Source organism: Eupeodes corollae, chromosome 3, assembly GCF_945859685.1.
Source record: "Eupeodes corollae chromosome 3, idEupCoro1.1, whole genome shotgun sequence".
Lineage (NCBI taxonomy): Eukaryota > Metazoa > Arthropoda > Insecta > Diptera > Syrphidae > Eupeodes > Eupeodes corollae.
In genome coordinates, this window is record NC_079149.1 from 127,117,002 (window position 1) to 127,131,647 (window position 14,646).

The 14,646-nt window shown below is 33.7% G+C and overlaps 1 protein-coding gene across 1 annotated transcript in view; it reads left to right on the top strand.

Moving 5' to 3' along the window:
- The first annotated feature begins 3,972 nt into the window (after positions 1-3,972).
- Positions 3,973-14,646, top strand: part of LOC129949941 (kinesin-like protein GA13060) — a 171,067-nt gene continuing 160,393 nt past the window's right edge. Inside the window, exon 1 of the mRNA XM_056061689.1 lies at positions 3,973-5,210. The gene's annotated coding sequence lies outside the window, so the exon portion shown is untranslated. The remainder of the gene's footprint in view (positions 5,211-14,646) is intronic.

The window sequence follows — 14,646 nt, forward strand, 5'->3', positions numbered from 1 at the left end:
CCAAAAAAAAAAAACACTTTGATCATAAAATATTACTTAGAGAGAAAATTTTAAAACAAAAAAACTGTTCTTTGGGATTATTCTTCTAAAGAAATAAAAAAATATATTTATTATATTAAATTTTTTACAAAATACAATTTTTGACTGAGAAATTAAAGACTGCTACTGGTTTTGGTCTTAAGACAATTATAAAAACGTGTAACGGATATGCGCTCAAAACTTTAATTTCCGAGTTTAAACTCAATCAACTTAATAGTTTAGGTTGTAGGGCTGAGGACTGACGGACCGTCAGACGGCCATTAAGATCCGATGTTTCGAAGGTTAAGATAAGCTTTATGTGAATTTGTAAAGCGTTTTCGATCGTTAAAACATCAATTTTTAAGTAATTAAAAATATCTACAATGCTGTTTTTAAGTTCCCATAGGAAGTTATTGTAATGGGTCCGATTTGTCAAATTGAAAATTTTGACATTTCTCGACGTTTCAAGGTCTCTAGGGTCGAAATAAAAGATTTTTAGAAAGATATCTGTGCGTGCGTATGTTCGTACGTCCGAACGTTCGCGACGTTCTTAACGTCGTCCTTATAGCTCAAGAACCAGAAGAAATATCGACTTTAAATAAATTTTCTTATAAACGGTGATTTTTTAAGAGCTTGAAAACTTAAAAAAAAAAACGCATAAAATTTGCAAAATCTCATCGATTCTTTATTTGAAACGTTAGATTGGTTCATGACATTTACTTTTTGAAGATAATTTCATTTCAATGTTGACCGTGGCTCCGTCTTAGGTGGTCCATTCGGAAAGTCCAATTTTGGGTAACTTTTTCGAGCATTTCGGCCGGAATAGCCCGAATTTCTTCGGAAATGTTGTCTTCCAAAGCTGGAATAGTTGCTGGCTTATTTGTGTAGACTTTAGACTTGACGTAGCCCCACAAAAAATAGTCTAAAGGCGTCAAATCGCATGATCTTGATGGCCAACTTACCGGTCCATTCCTTGAGATGAATTGTTCTCCAAAGTTTTCCCTTAAAATGGCCATAGAATAGCGAGCTTTGTGGCATGTAGCGCCATTTTGTTGAAACCACATGTCAACCAAGTTCAGTTTTTCCATTTTTGGCAACAAAAACTTTGTTAGCATTGAACGATAGCGATCGCCATTCACCGTAACGTTGCGTCCAGCAGCATCTTTGAAAAAATACGGTCCAATGATTCCACCAGCGTACAAACCACACCAAACAGTGCATTTTTCGGGATGCATGGACAGTTCTTGAACGGCTTCTGGTTACTCTTCACTCCAAATGCGGCAATTTTGCTTATTTACGTAGCCATTCAACCAGAAATGAGCCTCATCGCTGAAAAAAATTTGTCGATAAAAAAGCGGATTTTCTGCCAACTTTTCTAGGGCCCATTCACTGAAAATTCGACGTTGTGGCAGATCGTTCGGCTTCAGTTTTTGCACGAGCTGTATTTTATACGGTTCTACACCAAGATCTTTCCGTAAAATCTTCCATGTGGTCGAATAACACAAACCCAATTGCTGCGAACGGCGACGAATCGACATTTCACGGTCTTCAGCAACACTCTCAGAAACAGACGCAATATTCTCTTCTGTACGCACTGTACGCATTCGTGTGGTTGGTTTAATGTCCAATAAAGTAAACTGAGTGCGAAACTTGGTCACAATCGCATTAATTGTTTGCTCACTTGGTCGATTATGTAGACCATAAATCGGACGTAAAGCGCGAAACACATTTCGAACCGAACACTGGTTTAGGTAATAAAATTCAATAATTTGCAAGCGTTGCTCGTTAGTAAGTCTATTTATGATGAAATGTCAAAGCATACTGAGCATCTTTCTCTTTAACACCATGTGTGAAATCCCGCGTGATCTGTCAAATACTAATGCATGAAAATCCTAACCTCAAAAAATCACCCTTTACATATAATAATGCAGAAGGATGCAGAAAGGGCTTTCAAAATAATTTTGTTGGTGTTTTTTTTACCATAGCAGTTTAAAAGCAATGTTCACATTTTGGTTAACCCTAAATATCTCATGAACTAAAAACGCTAAAGACTGGAATTAAATTTTATATAATAAATTGTAACGTGATACCAAACAAGTATATTTTTGGAAAAAAAATCCACTAAACTGTTTTTTTTTTAGAATTAAAAATAAATGAAAAAAAAGCTGTCACCTCCAAAATTTTACGAATACAAAATAATTGTATCTCCAAAATAACGTTTTTAAAATATGGTAAGATTTTGAGCAAAATCGAATTGATAGTTTTTTTTTTTTATAAAAAATAAAAATGGATTTTTATATAAAAATTACTGAATATCGAAAAGAATATTTTCTCTGAAATAAAAAAAGTTTGAAGCCAATATTTTAAATTTTTGAAAAGCTATGGACAACGAAAAAAACGTCGCGAACGTACGGACGTACGAACGTACGTACCTACACACGCACGCACAGACATCTTTCTAAAAATCTTTTATTTCGACTCTAGGGACCTTGAAACGTCAAGAAATGTCAAAATTTTCGAAAACCTACAATTTTTTAAGCAAGATAAATTAATAGACGGGATGGAAATTTATCAGTGTGGGTAGCATCCCATTCTCTTTTTTTTTTAAATACATATTTTGAAATTTAAATTATTTGTATAGTTAAATTGGAAAACTTAAAAAACAAATTTGACATCTAACAATGAAATTCCAGTTAAATTATAGGATTACGTTATAAAGCATCACGATTTATTCAAGACTTTCCAATAAAACAGCCTCTTATTTTCATCTGTTAGATTTCGCTTGGCAAACAAGGCTGGGTACCTTATGAATTAGAATATTGAGAAAGTTTTTTAGGTTTTCTTTGATAATAAATTAAAATGATCTTCAAGTCACATGCAAAACTTAAAGAAAAGGTATCATAAACGAGCACTTTTCGTTACAGTTTTGCAACCAATACTTATCTTATATGGGGTTCAAGTTTATAACTATACACAAAACAGCAGATTTCAATGAATTGACAACTAATCACATAAAGCTGGCAACCTTACACTATTCTATTTTTCATTTAACACCAATTTTAACTTTGAAATCTATGAGTTAAGTCAATAAAAAAAAGAAAACTAAGGTTTAAATTTGATCACCTTTTATTTTTCACAGTTTCGTTAAAACCTTCAACCCCATGAGCTATAAATTTTGGTCGACAAAATTTACGAAAACGACCCTTTCTTCAAACGACTTCAAGCAAACTTAATTTTTAAACAGCTAATGTAATTTTTTTTCTTTTGGACACATTTATAGGCTCAGTCACGTTAAAATCTCTTACAAAAGGCAGTTTCCAAAAATGAAGCCAAAAACCCTAAAACCAAAACCAACAAAAACCTGGGCTCCCAAAAATTTCAACACCATGCGCAATAGATACAAAAATATCTTCTATCTTACTTCTAACATCATTTCATCGCCTTGCCAAGAAACGATTTATTAAGAGCACATGTTCAACAAACAGAATGAACCTGTTTCTATTCAATACACTGTAACAGTGGCGCTAAAACAAATAACAGAGATATCGAGATACATAACTGTATAATGTTACTTGTATCTTTATTTTGGTTTTGTTGTGTCAAAAGATAACTCACTGGCGCTGCTGTTGCTGTCATCTCCCACGCAAAATGAACTTTAAATGTTTATTCCCAACCGAGTGAACACTAAATGAACGCTCAAATAACAGAAGTCTCATATATAAGATACATCCAACCATCCGCCACCGAAGACCTAACGAATCAGACGTTGTATCTCTCGATTTCTGTGCTGTCTCAAGTCCTACTGTCTGTACAGTGAAATGAATACGCATTGGGAATGCATCTAAGACTGAAGACTGAACTAAACCAAATTGCCGCGCAGCGACAGAGACCGGCAAACTTTTCATACTCGTCGTCGTCTGTCAGTTCCTCATCAGAGTTTGTAGATTCAGTTCTTCGTGAACCTCCTGATGGAAGAGTCGCATATCGAATATCGAATCCGAATTAAAATCGCGTCACGCGTCATGTTGATTATGTTGGATTTATACGAATTTCCTAATAAGAATTAATTTTTGTGAAAATAAAAGTTAGATACCAATGCCACTCGTCTCGAATACGGAACTGACAGAAGTATCTTTCGTGTTTCGTCCCCAACTCAGTTATCAACCTATCAACCCCTCTACACGTTAAGTGTTGAAGCACTGTGGTGGCGATAGTCACAGCCGAGGACGAGGAGTTCGGTCGGTGGTGCTGGTAGCCGTGGGAGTGGGTGCTTCTTTGATTGCACGTTGTTGCGTTGATTGTTGGAATTTTTATTTCATAACCTTTTTCTTTATTGTTCTGTTCACTTCTTGTTCGTTGTTTGTGGTTCTTTCGTGTTTTGTGTCTCTAGAACGTCTGTCTCGCAATAAGGATATCAAAAAAAGTCCATTTTGCACGAAGAAGACGACGCGACGCGGTCGAATATGCGACTGTGTTGACGCGCGTGAAAATATGTGAGCGAAGTGCATTGAATTCGCGGTGCTTCGGGGAAAATTCACTTTTTTCCGTCTTTTGATTGAATTTTTTGATTTGCGGGCCGACCGACCCGACCGAACGTGACGAGGAGGGTGTTTTTGTGTTTTAAATTTAATAACACAGACGCGGACGGCTATTTCGACGCGAATCATGGTATTATGCATGATGACGATTTAAATAATCGAATAAAGCTTATAACGACTTTATGGGTTTCTTATTAAAAAAAAGAGAAAAGCAAATCGTGTTAAAATGTGTAAATTATTGATTGTTGGATTTTATTCTCGTTTTTAAGGGAATACCTTTTGCTTATACCAACGACGATTTGAGACGCGACGCAACGTTGTTTTTATCTGAATTAAAAGCGTGAAATATTGTTATGTCTGTACGCACGACAAATTCTTTGAATCAACGCACATGTCCTTCGTCCTTTCCTCTTCTATAGTACTTAACAAGAGTGAGAATAAGATTATGAACATGTGAAACACTCGAAAAATTGAAGGTATCTTTAATTGATTTTTGCTTATCTAACACGTACACGTAATGTTCGAACGTTCGTACGAGTGACGACGACGACGACGATAAATGAGCTCGAGCTCCTTTTGTGGATAACGACTGTAATTAATGGAGATTTTATTGCTTTACATGGATTACCAATTTTAATCAGCTGTTCGAAAAAGGTGAGTTTATTGAACCTAATAAACATAAACAAAACAAACTTAGAGGTAACATCTGGGAAATGGTTGATATTGCATAGCTACTTAAAGTGAGAGGTAGGTACCCTAAACCTACCTACCTACCTACCTTATCTACCTATCTAACTATATAGAGAGGACGACCGACACTAATATAGGTTTGAAAAGAGATATAGGTATTTATGGCACGATTTGGAGAAATGTTGACAACAATTATGGGATGCTTGGTGGTAATGTTCGAAAATGATTGTTTTCGAAGTGTTTATTGTTAGAGGAAGGAGTGTTTTAGGGTATTAACATTTATACAAACTAAAAGAGGGTTGGATTTAGAAGAGATTTTGTAGATTGCTTTTGGTATAATTAAAAACTTTAGATTAGCAGGTACGTTGGTATTTATTTCAATTGGATTTGTGATTTGAATAAAATTTAAATTTTTATTGACTACTTTGATGAAAGAAGGAGGAATTTAAGAAGACACTTTAAAGAATAAGGTTTATTGTATTTTTTAGGGTTTTCAGTTAAGGAACGGGAAGAAGTTCAGATTGAAAAAGAAATGTTTGTTAATACTTTTGGGATGTATGACATTTTTTGATACTTTAACGTCACTTTTTACGCATTTAGATCAGAGCAGTATGATTATGGGGATTAAGACCATTAAGGATTTTCTGATTTAGTATTTGAAGTTGTTATTCTTTTCTTGCAAGAATTAAGCTTTTTTTCCATTAACGATTACGGCAAATAACAGCCACATTTTTAATTATTTGAAAATTTCGAAAAATTATTGTTGTCCATCTTTAAGCAGCTTAAGAAAAGTTTAACGCTAACAAGGTGATTTTTTTTGTATCTAAAGGAAGTAAGAGGCGTTTTATTTTTTCATACCCAACAGAATCTGGATAAAATTCCAGGTTTTTACTTTAAAATTTATTTCATACACAGTTTGTCAAACAGTTTTGGTACTAAAGTTGGTATTAAAGTTAAAATTAGAGCTAATTAAGACAAATATTAAAAACATTCAAAATTCGCAATAAAGTGAAAGTATTGCATTTGTTAAAAAAATGAATTGTTCAAAAGTACAAACATTTTTCTTTAAAAAAACTGTAGAAAATTTTGAAATTGCTTAAAGAAATAAGAACTTGATACTTTTAATGTCTGTTAAAACTTTCAATTCAACTTATATTATTTCTCCTTTAAAGATATTTTTGACCGTACATACCGTAGCGTGATGGTTAGTGCGTTGGACTGTCATGCAAAAGGTCTTTGTTTCAATCCCTGCCTGTGCCACCTTGCTTTTTCACGGGTACTACCTCTTGCGAGGAATTTACAAATTCTCCAAGATTAATTCTTGTCATGAAAAAGTCCTTTCCCAAATTAGCCGTTCGTATGGTCCCTTCCATCTCTGACAACATTACTAGCACACAGAAATGGTTGAGAGTTGTAAGTCACTAGGCCCTGGTTCTTTATGGACTGTTGCGCCACCTAATTTATTTATTTTTATTTATTTAGATATTTTTGACAAGAGCCCGCAGAGATATCGACTTCGAAAATATTTTGTTCTTTACAGGTGCAGAAAGGGCTTTCAACAAAAATTTGATTGATCCCCAATTATCTCACGAGCCAATGAAACTATTGACTTCGATTAAATTTTGTATAATTCATTTTGACGTCATACCAAATTAGAATAATTGATAAAAAAAATCAACTAAGTTTTGTTTATAATTAAATGAAAAACTGAAAAAAAAACAAAATAATATTACCATCTTAAATGTCTTTCGAGCAAAAATTATATAATCTTCTGAATAATTTAATATCGGGAGCGTATCGGAATTCCGATTTTTAAAATTCAGAAAAAAAAGTTTTAAAATCCTGTCTCCTAAAATACTGATATTTTAAAATCCTGCTTATCCAACATCCCGGTTAATTAGAATCCCGCTATTTAAAATCCCGAAAAATCCAGACAATCCCATTTTTTATTTACATAGTATGAGTATTAAAGTAAAAAAGGGGCTGGATTCGACCCACACTGATAACTTCCCATTTCGTCTGTCAATTTGTCATGCTTAAAAGTTTGTCTATATGTATCAATTTTTACCAAATTTGTGTACTATTTGTTGTAGATTTTATTTTATTGAATATCACAAATTATATTTTCAGTGGAATACAATAAGTAGCCAATATTTTTACCAAGTTTTGGTATTGTTATTTTTTAATGTTTTTTTTTGGGAAAAAAACTATTAATTCGATTTTTCTCAAAATTTTATCAAACGTTGAAAACAATAAATTTTGAAAGATAAAGTAGTTTTAAGCCAATATCTCAAAGTTCTGAAAAGTTATGTGAGTCGAAAATCAATTGCTACCAACTTGTATAATTTTATTTTTAGGTTTTTATTTTTTATAAAAAAACTGACAGTTCCATTTTTCTCAAAATTGTATCAGATGACAAAAACATCATTTTTCATTGCACAAAATTGTTTTTGGAGAAGAAATCATATTTAGTCGTAAGTTTTAGAGGTGACACATTGTTTTCAGTTTTTTTCATTTATGAAAAAAACCGTTAATTGGATTTTTTCCAAAAATGTACTTGTTTTGTATAACGTTAAAATATATAATAAAAATTGCATTCAAGTCTCTAGCGTCATTGGTTCATGAGATTTTAAGGGTTAACCAAAATGTTCACCTTTTTTTAAACTGCTATGATAAAAAAAACACCTACGCTATTTTCTTTAGAGCCCTTTTTGCATCTTTCCTTCGATACCATTTCTGGTTCTTGAGCTATGGACGACAAAAAAAACATCGCGAACGTACGGACGTACAGACGTAGGAACGTACGTACACACGCACTCACACACATCTTTCTACAAATCTTTTATTTCGACTCTAGGGTTCTTGAGACCTCAAGAAATGTCAACATTCTCAATTTGACAAATCGTACCCATTACAATAACTTCCTATTGGAAGTTAGTAACATTGACAGTCAAAAGTTTGAATTTTAAATTTTGAAGCGTTTTGGAATCCCGATTTTTAAAATCCTGGTTTTTACAGTTCAACTAAACTAATTATGAAAAGAGTATTCTTGAAAATAGTTTACTTTGTTAATTAATTTTAGTTTGTTTAGTGTCTTGTGTTAAAAGAACACTACTTTACTTTATATTGTAATTTTTTGATATCTTATATTTGTTAAAAGTTACAAGAAAATTAATTTAAAAAATGTCTCAGTTTGTTAATGTTACTGAAAAATATTTTTATAGTTTCGATTTTGCAATCAAAACTAGTTGTTTAATTTAAAAAAATCGCGGTTTTGTCATTTAACAACTAGTTTTGATGGCAAAATCGGGATAATCAAAAACGGGATCATGAAAAACGTATTACAAGAAACGGTATTACAAAAAGCGGGACTATACAAAATTGGGATTATAAAAAGCAGGATTTTAAGAAACGGGATTATAAAAACGGGGATATCGAACCCAACCCTTTAAAAACAAGGTCAAACTTTTGACATTTTAAGAATAACAAACAAACACTAAAAAATTTGATTTCAAACTAATTTTACAAAATATTGTTGTTCACAAAATGCTTTTATTGATATTTTGTAACACTTTTAGAAAAATGTAGATAGTAGGTATGTACCATTAGAAACAGACACAATCCTGAAAACTCAATGTCCTGAAAATTTGCAAGATCCAAAATCCCGTAAATAAAAAATACTGAAAATTCCACAACGAAAAAAGCTCGAAACTCCGAAATCCTAGAAACCCAAAATCCCTAAAGTATAAATATTGTTTTATTTTTAGTAATGCTTACTTTTGGTCGTAAATATGGCTGTAATACAAAATTAAACGTGCGTTTGGCACGCAAAACAACTAAAAAAAAAATTGAGTGGCGCAACAGTCCGTTTGAGAACTAGGGCCTAGTGACTGACAACTATCAACCATTCCTATGTGCGAGTACTGTTTTCAGAGATGTAAGGGACCAACTGTTTTACTTTTAAGCCGAACCCGAACAACTAATTTGGGAAAGCACTTTTCATGAAAAGAATTACTCTCGGAGAACATGTCCATTCCTCGCAAGAGTGAGTACCTGTGAAAAAAGACTTTAGATGGCACAGGCAGGGTTTGAACCCAAAACCTTTAGCTTGACTGTCTTACACACTTTTTTCTAAACACTAACCATTACGCTACGAGTCCTACAATGAAAAGTTAATTTTTAAAAAATCCATTTAGTCACTTTAAGCGAATCAGTGAGAACTTATCAGTGCGCGTTGCATTCTTCTTTTTTTTTAAGTTTTCTATTTAACGATTATTTAATTTATAAATTGATTTTTTTTTCAAATACCATATGCAAAAAAAAACATTCAATATAAAATTTTTATTAGGTACTTCAAATTTCTTTCTCTTTTGCCAATTGGAATGTTAAATTTAAAATTATCAGATTCTTTAAACCACTCCAACCTTATCAAAACATTTTGATTTTTCTTCGAAAGACCTCACAGAGCTGTCACTTTAGACTCCAATATTTTGCTATTATCTTTTATGTTCTAGTATTGAAATTTGATTGTTTCTTATTACCTTTTTCAAGCAAATTTTTAATGTGTAAGTAACTAATTACCCAACATTCCTTTCTTTATTTAAAACAATTTGTTAACATTTGACATTAGAGTTTATTGTATTTTTCTTCCCGGCGATCATTTGTTGAACAATGTGATGAGTTTAATTGATGTGAGATGCTTTTAAAAAACAAACCTAATCAGAATCAATTCTTTGTTAAATTTTACACTGATTGGTAACGGTAAGGGTCTTAAAGTTCAAAGCAGATGTACTCATGGCCGCCGCGGCCGCCTTGTTATCAAACGAAAACCCATTTAGAAAATCTAGACCTTAAATAAATAAAACTAAATTAACCAAAAATATGTCGGATCTTTTGTGATCTTCTTCATTATTTGTTTCTTTACAGTTTTTAGGTACATTTATGAAAATTACACTATCCACCGTTATATAAAATAGATAGGTATACCAATTCCCTGAATACACATAATCCAAAGCCAATTTTGTGTGCTGACCACCAACCTGTGATTAAATTTAATATGCACCTCCATTATTTTCCGGCTTTAATTTTCATATGGCAAATCATATTGATACCGTCGACGACGTCCGCCACGATCGTAACTTTAAACATCAAAGAAGACTTCGTCATCATCATCATCAGAAACTACTTGGAACGAATCCAACCAAATCCATAATTCGTGATTGATTCCATAACAAGTGAAAGACGATCGATGTCCGATCCCTCATGGGGCAGACAGAAGACCTATAGGTAAGGTAGTGCGTCGTTGTCGTAGCTTAGGTAGAAAAAATGATCGCGTTTGATTTTTCAATGACAAACTAATGGAATCATAACGTCGTGTTCATAATGCGTAATGATCACTGCGGTAGGGAACAAATAAAGACACCAAATTGATGGAGACGTCCCAAATTATAACAAAAGCTTGTCAAAAAAGCATTGACTATTTTCCAACAACATTTTCTCTTCTACCTCATATTGAATATTAATTGAAAAATCCCTTATTGATGATTAAGAAGTCTGTTTTATTCATGTCAAAAATGAATCAACTTGAGTGAGGGAAAAATGGCTTTAGTCAAACTGCAGAATAACGATTTCACTTTTTATTTTCTATCTTTCTTGGCACGAGGCGAGGTGCCTTCTTATGAGCCTCATCTATACGTCTAGTTATTAGCTTCTGATAAAGCCTTAACTTTAACAAAGAAATCGGCAATCCTGGACAAAAAACTACAAACAAAAATAAAATTGTAGATGAAGACGGATTAAAAGATATAAATTGAAATATATAAAAAGAAAAGAAAGAAGTTTGAAAGGAAAACAATGCCCTTTGTTATGCAAAACAGTGTCGAAAACAAGAAAGGAGCTACTTATTGCTTACTAAAAATACATCGACTTAGTAAAATTTTAAAATCATTTAATTATTTAACTAAGCTTAAGTTATCTCAAATACTCAAGAATCTTAAAGAGATAAACTTAACTAGATGAAGAACTGTTGAATTGATAGTTCATAAAGTTCGAGTACATCCAGAAGGGAGCACAATAAGTCTTAAGGTCGTGGTGGCATTGCTCCAAACTAAATTAATTCATCCAAGCTAAAGCAGGGGCCCAAATCGCCAAAAATTGTTACTTTCTTAGATAAAAAAACGAACACATTTTAAAAAATTTACGAATGTAAACAGCTAATCAGAAAATAAACAAAACATACCCAAGGAAAAGAGCCCATGCAAATTCTCACTTAGATTTTCTTTATTCCTGAATGCGTTCATTCCATTGACATTTCATAAAACAGATGTCTGGTCTTTAAAAATTGATCTATGGTGTTCCACAATTATTTTATGAATAAAATGAAAATATTGAACTAAAAAATGTTAGAACTTTTTTTTTGGGGGACTTTTCTTTGAAAGAAAGAGGATGCAAACAAGTTTAGGTGCCAAATAATGGGATTTTTGTTTTGGAAAAAATAAAACTCTTATCTAAAGCAGATTATTTTCAATGACTTAAGCATCTTTCTATATCTTAGCATTTGAATAAAAATAAATTTTCCAATCACAAAACGAATATTTAGCCTTTTAGAGCTTCACTAAATCCAAATGACACCTGAATTTTTGACATTTCAAATTAATAGATCCGTTCGTCAGATTTAGAACTGTCATTGTTTAATCGTGCTCACATATAATATTGTTACAGCTTTGGAACAGATAGTAAATTGCTAAATATTTATAAAACTGTTAAAAAGCACTTTCAAACAAATCATATTTTATTTGCGCCATTTTCTTAAAAATAAACCTATGAAATGCCAAAATACTACGATAATTCATTATCTCTTTCAGCTGTCAAATAAAATAGAATAATGTTGAAAGTTATAATAAAATGCCCATATTTTATTTTAATCGTCGTTAATTTTGATCTTTTGTCTCATAAGAAAAAAATTAGACCGTATAGCTTAATTTTCTAAAACATCACATTATTGAACATCTCTTATTTTAAAGCACTGATTCATGTAGACAGACTTGTATTTCACTCTCTGACTTTTCTAACGCGTCAATTTCAATACATATGTCAAAAACTCAACGAAGTATTCTGACATAATGAAACTCTGCTTGCGCAGAATGAAGTCAATGGTCGCTTAGGAACCTTAAGCTCGCGTAACAATCCACATATTTAAAATTATATCTAGATGTGAAATACAGTAAAACAATTTACTAATTTATTGTCTGAGCTGTCAAATTGGCTTAAGGACAGAATCACTCTTTCAAAAATGTTATAGAATTTTGACTAATCAAAACATATTGACAGCTTTTAAATTCAGTTCTATATTTTACTATTTTTTTTAACTGTCAAATTGTCTTAAGGACTGACAAAATTTTGAACGAAACCTAACGAATCACACCTAAATTGGATTATGATTATAAATACGGCTTTACTGCATACGCTCGTTCTTGTGAATGTGTGTAATTCTATTAGTTGGGCCTTTAAACTTTATTTCTTGACGTTACTTTATGCTAACATAGTTTAAACGTCACTTTATGACAAGACATAGGTACATCAAACGTTGCTTTATGACATGACATACGTCAAACGACACAATGGTTTTTTCGTTAACTTAACATAAAGGAGTTAGTTTCAGGTTCACTTTCTTTTGGAATTTCTTATGATAAAAAGACAGATACAAAATAGAACTTATTCCCCAACTTGCGTTACACACTATAACTCAGTCAGAACACAAAGGTATCCCGATACGAATTAGAAAGGAAAAAATAAAAGAAAGAAACCTACAGAAATCTTCAATTTTTGTATTTCGTTGCGTTGATGCGAACTCGCAATGAAATCCGAAATTTCATCTTAAAAAAAAAACTACCATTCCTTCAGCAAACTCCGTTCGCTCATACCAAAGCAAAGAATCCTCGTGCGCGCCACGCCGCACCGCCGTTGAATTATGTTAATGATGCGTTCGTTGTGAGATTCTGCGGATTCCCCATTTCGTACAGACGTTATAGAAGTACGTATTGCTATGTACACTGCGCCTGCAGCCTTTTCAAGTGAACGTCAGTTCCTGAGCCTTTTAGCCCTTGTGATATGCTCACAATTCAACCTCAATGAAAGCCAAAGCGAGATGTGTGTACCTCGCTGCGTTCACGTTAGCGTTGCGTTGTAGAAACTGTGCGGGACACGATTCTGAACTGAACTACATACATAAATTAGTTCACAATCAATTAGCTGCGACATGGGTCTAGACCTCTCTCCTTGTATTTATTTTTTTAACTGTGACTTTGTTTTAGGAACGATCCCGATCCCGGTCCGGAGCATCAGGAGGAACACGTTGTGTGTGAATTTCAAGTGGAGTACGAGTACAAGTCAAGAGTATAGGGCGCGATAGTGTCGAGGATAGCATCATCAGCATGAAATAAAGTGCCAAGCCCTATCTTCCAGTCAGATGCTGTTGCTTCTGTTCTCAATAAGTATCTATGCCTCTTCGATTCAGATTCCATTCTCTTGCTATATATAGACACAGGTTAGGTAGGATATGAATTGGAAGGAGATGAAGGGTCCCGCTCTCCTTTGGTCTTCCACACTCACATTCAGACTCAGTGTTGATGCTTCAACCATCTCGTCGACAATGGGACTTTTCTTAATTCAACTGGAAGGAGGTCGAGTTTGACTCTTTAATAGGGATATATGGATAACCGATATGAGAGCCTCCGCATGTTCGAAGGTGAACCCTCCTGATTCGTGTTACATGTAGACCGTCAGAAGCAGCAGCAGTTCTGCCATCATCACCCACCAGATCAACCCTAAATATCAGGGTACCATGTGTTTCGTGTTAAGACTGCTCCAACATAACTTTTCAATTCGACTTTTTTCTCCTGTGGATGTGGATGGCTTTTTTGTTTAGGAAGTCCCTACGCCTGAAAGAGTTCCTTTCTTATTTTACTTTTTTCTTCTATCTTTATCTATGTTCTTTCACTCTTCCCAAAAAAAATAAGGCCAGGCCAGACCAGACCAGGGACCAGGCCACACAAGAAAAAGATGGACATGAACAATACACTATATGGAGTGCTACTGGGTGCTGCAATTTTGCTACTGACTGCTTCTGTTGTTAGATGAACTACTTCTTCAAGTATCTTGTCTGGCCGGATGGCTGACTGGCTTGCTGGCTGGCTTTTGCGGACTATGGATTGGATATGGTGTATAGTCTATTGTATGGAATTCCTCCTGAATCGGTACTCAACCGAAAAAATTCAGTGCATGGTTGATTCTTAGATTTGTGAGGGCAGAAGACGCCCGCCATATCTAGCAAGGATCGACTGAATGCCGTCGACGATGGACAACTGGCGGCGATATGGTGAAGGCGGCGACTACATCGACG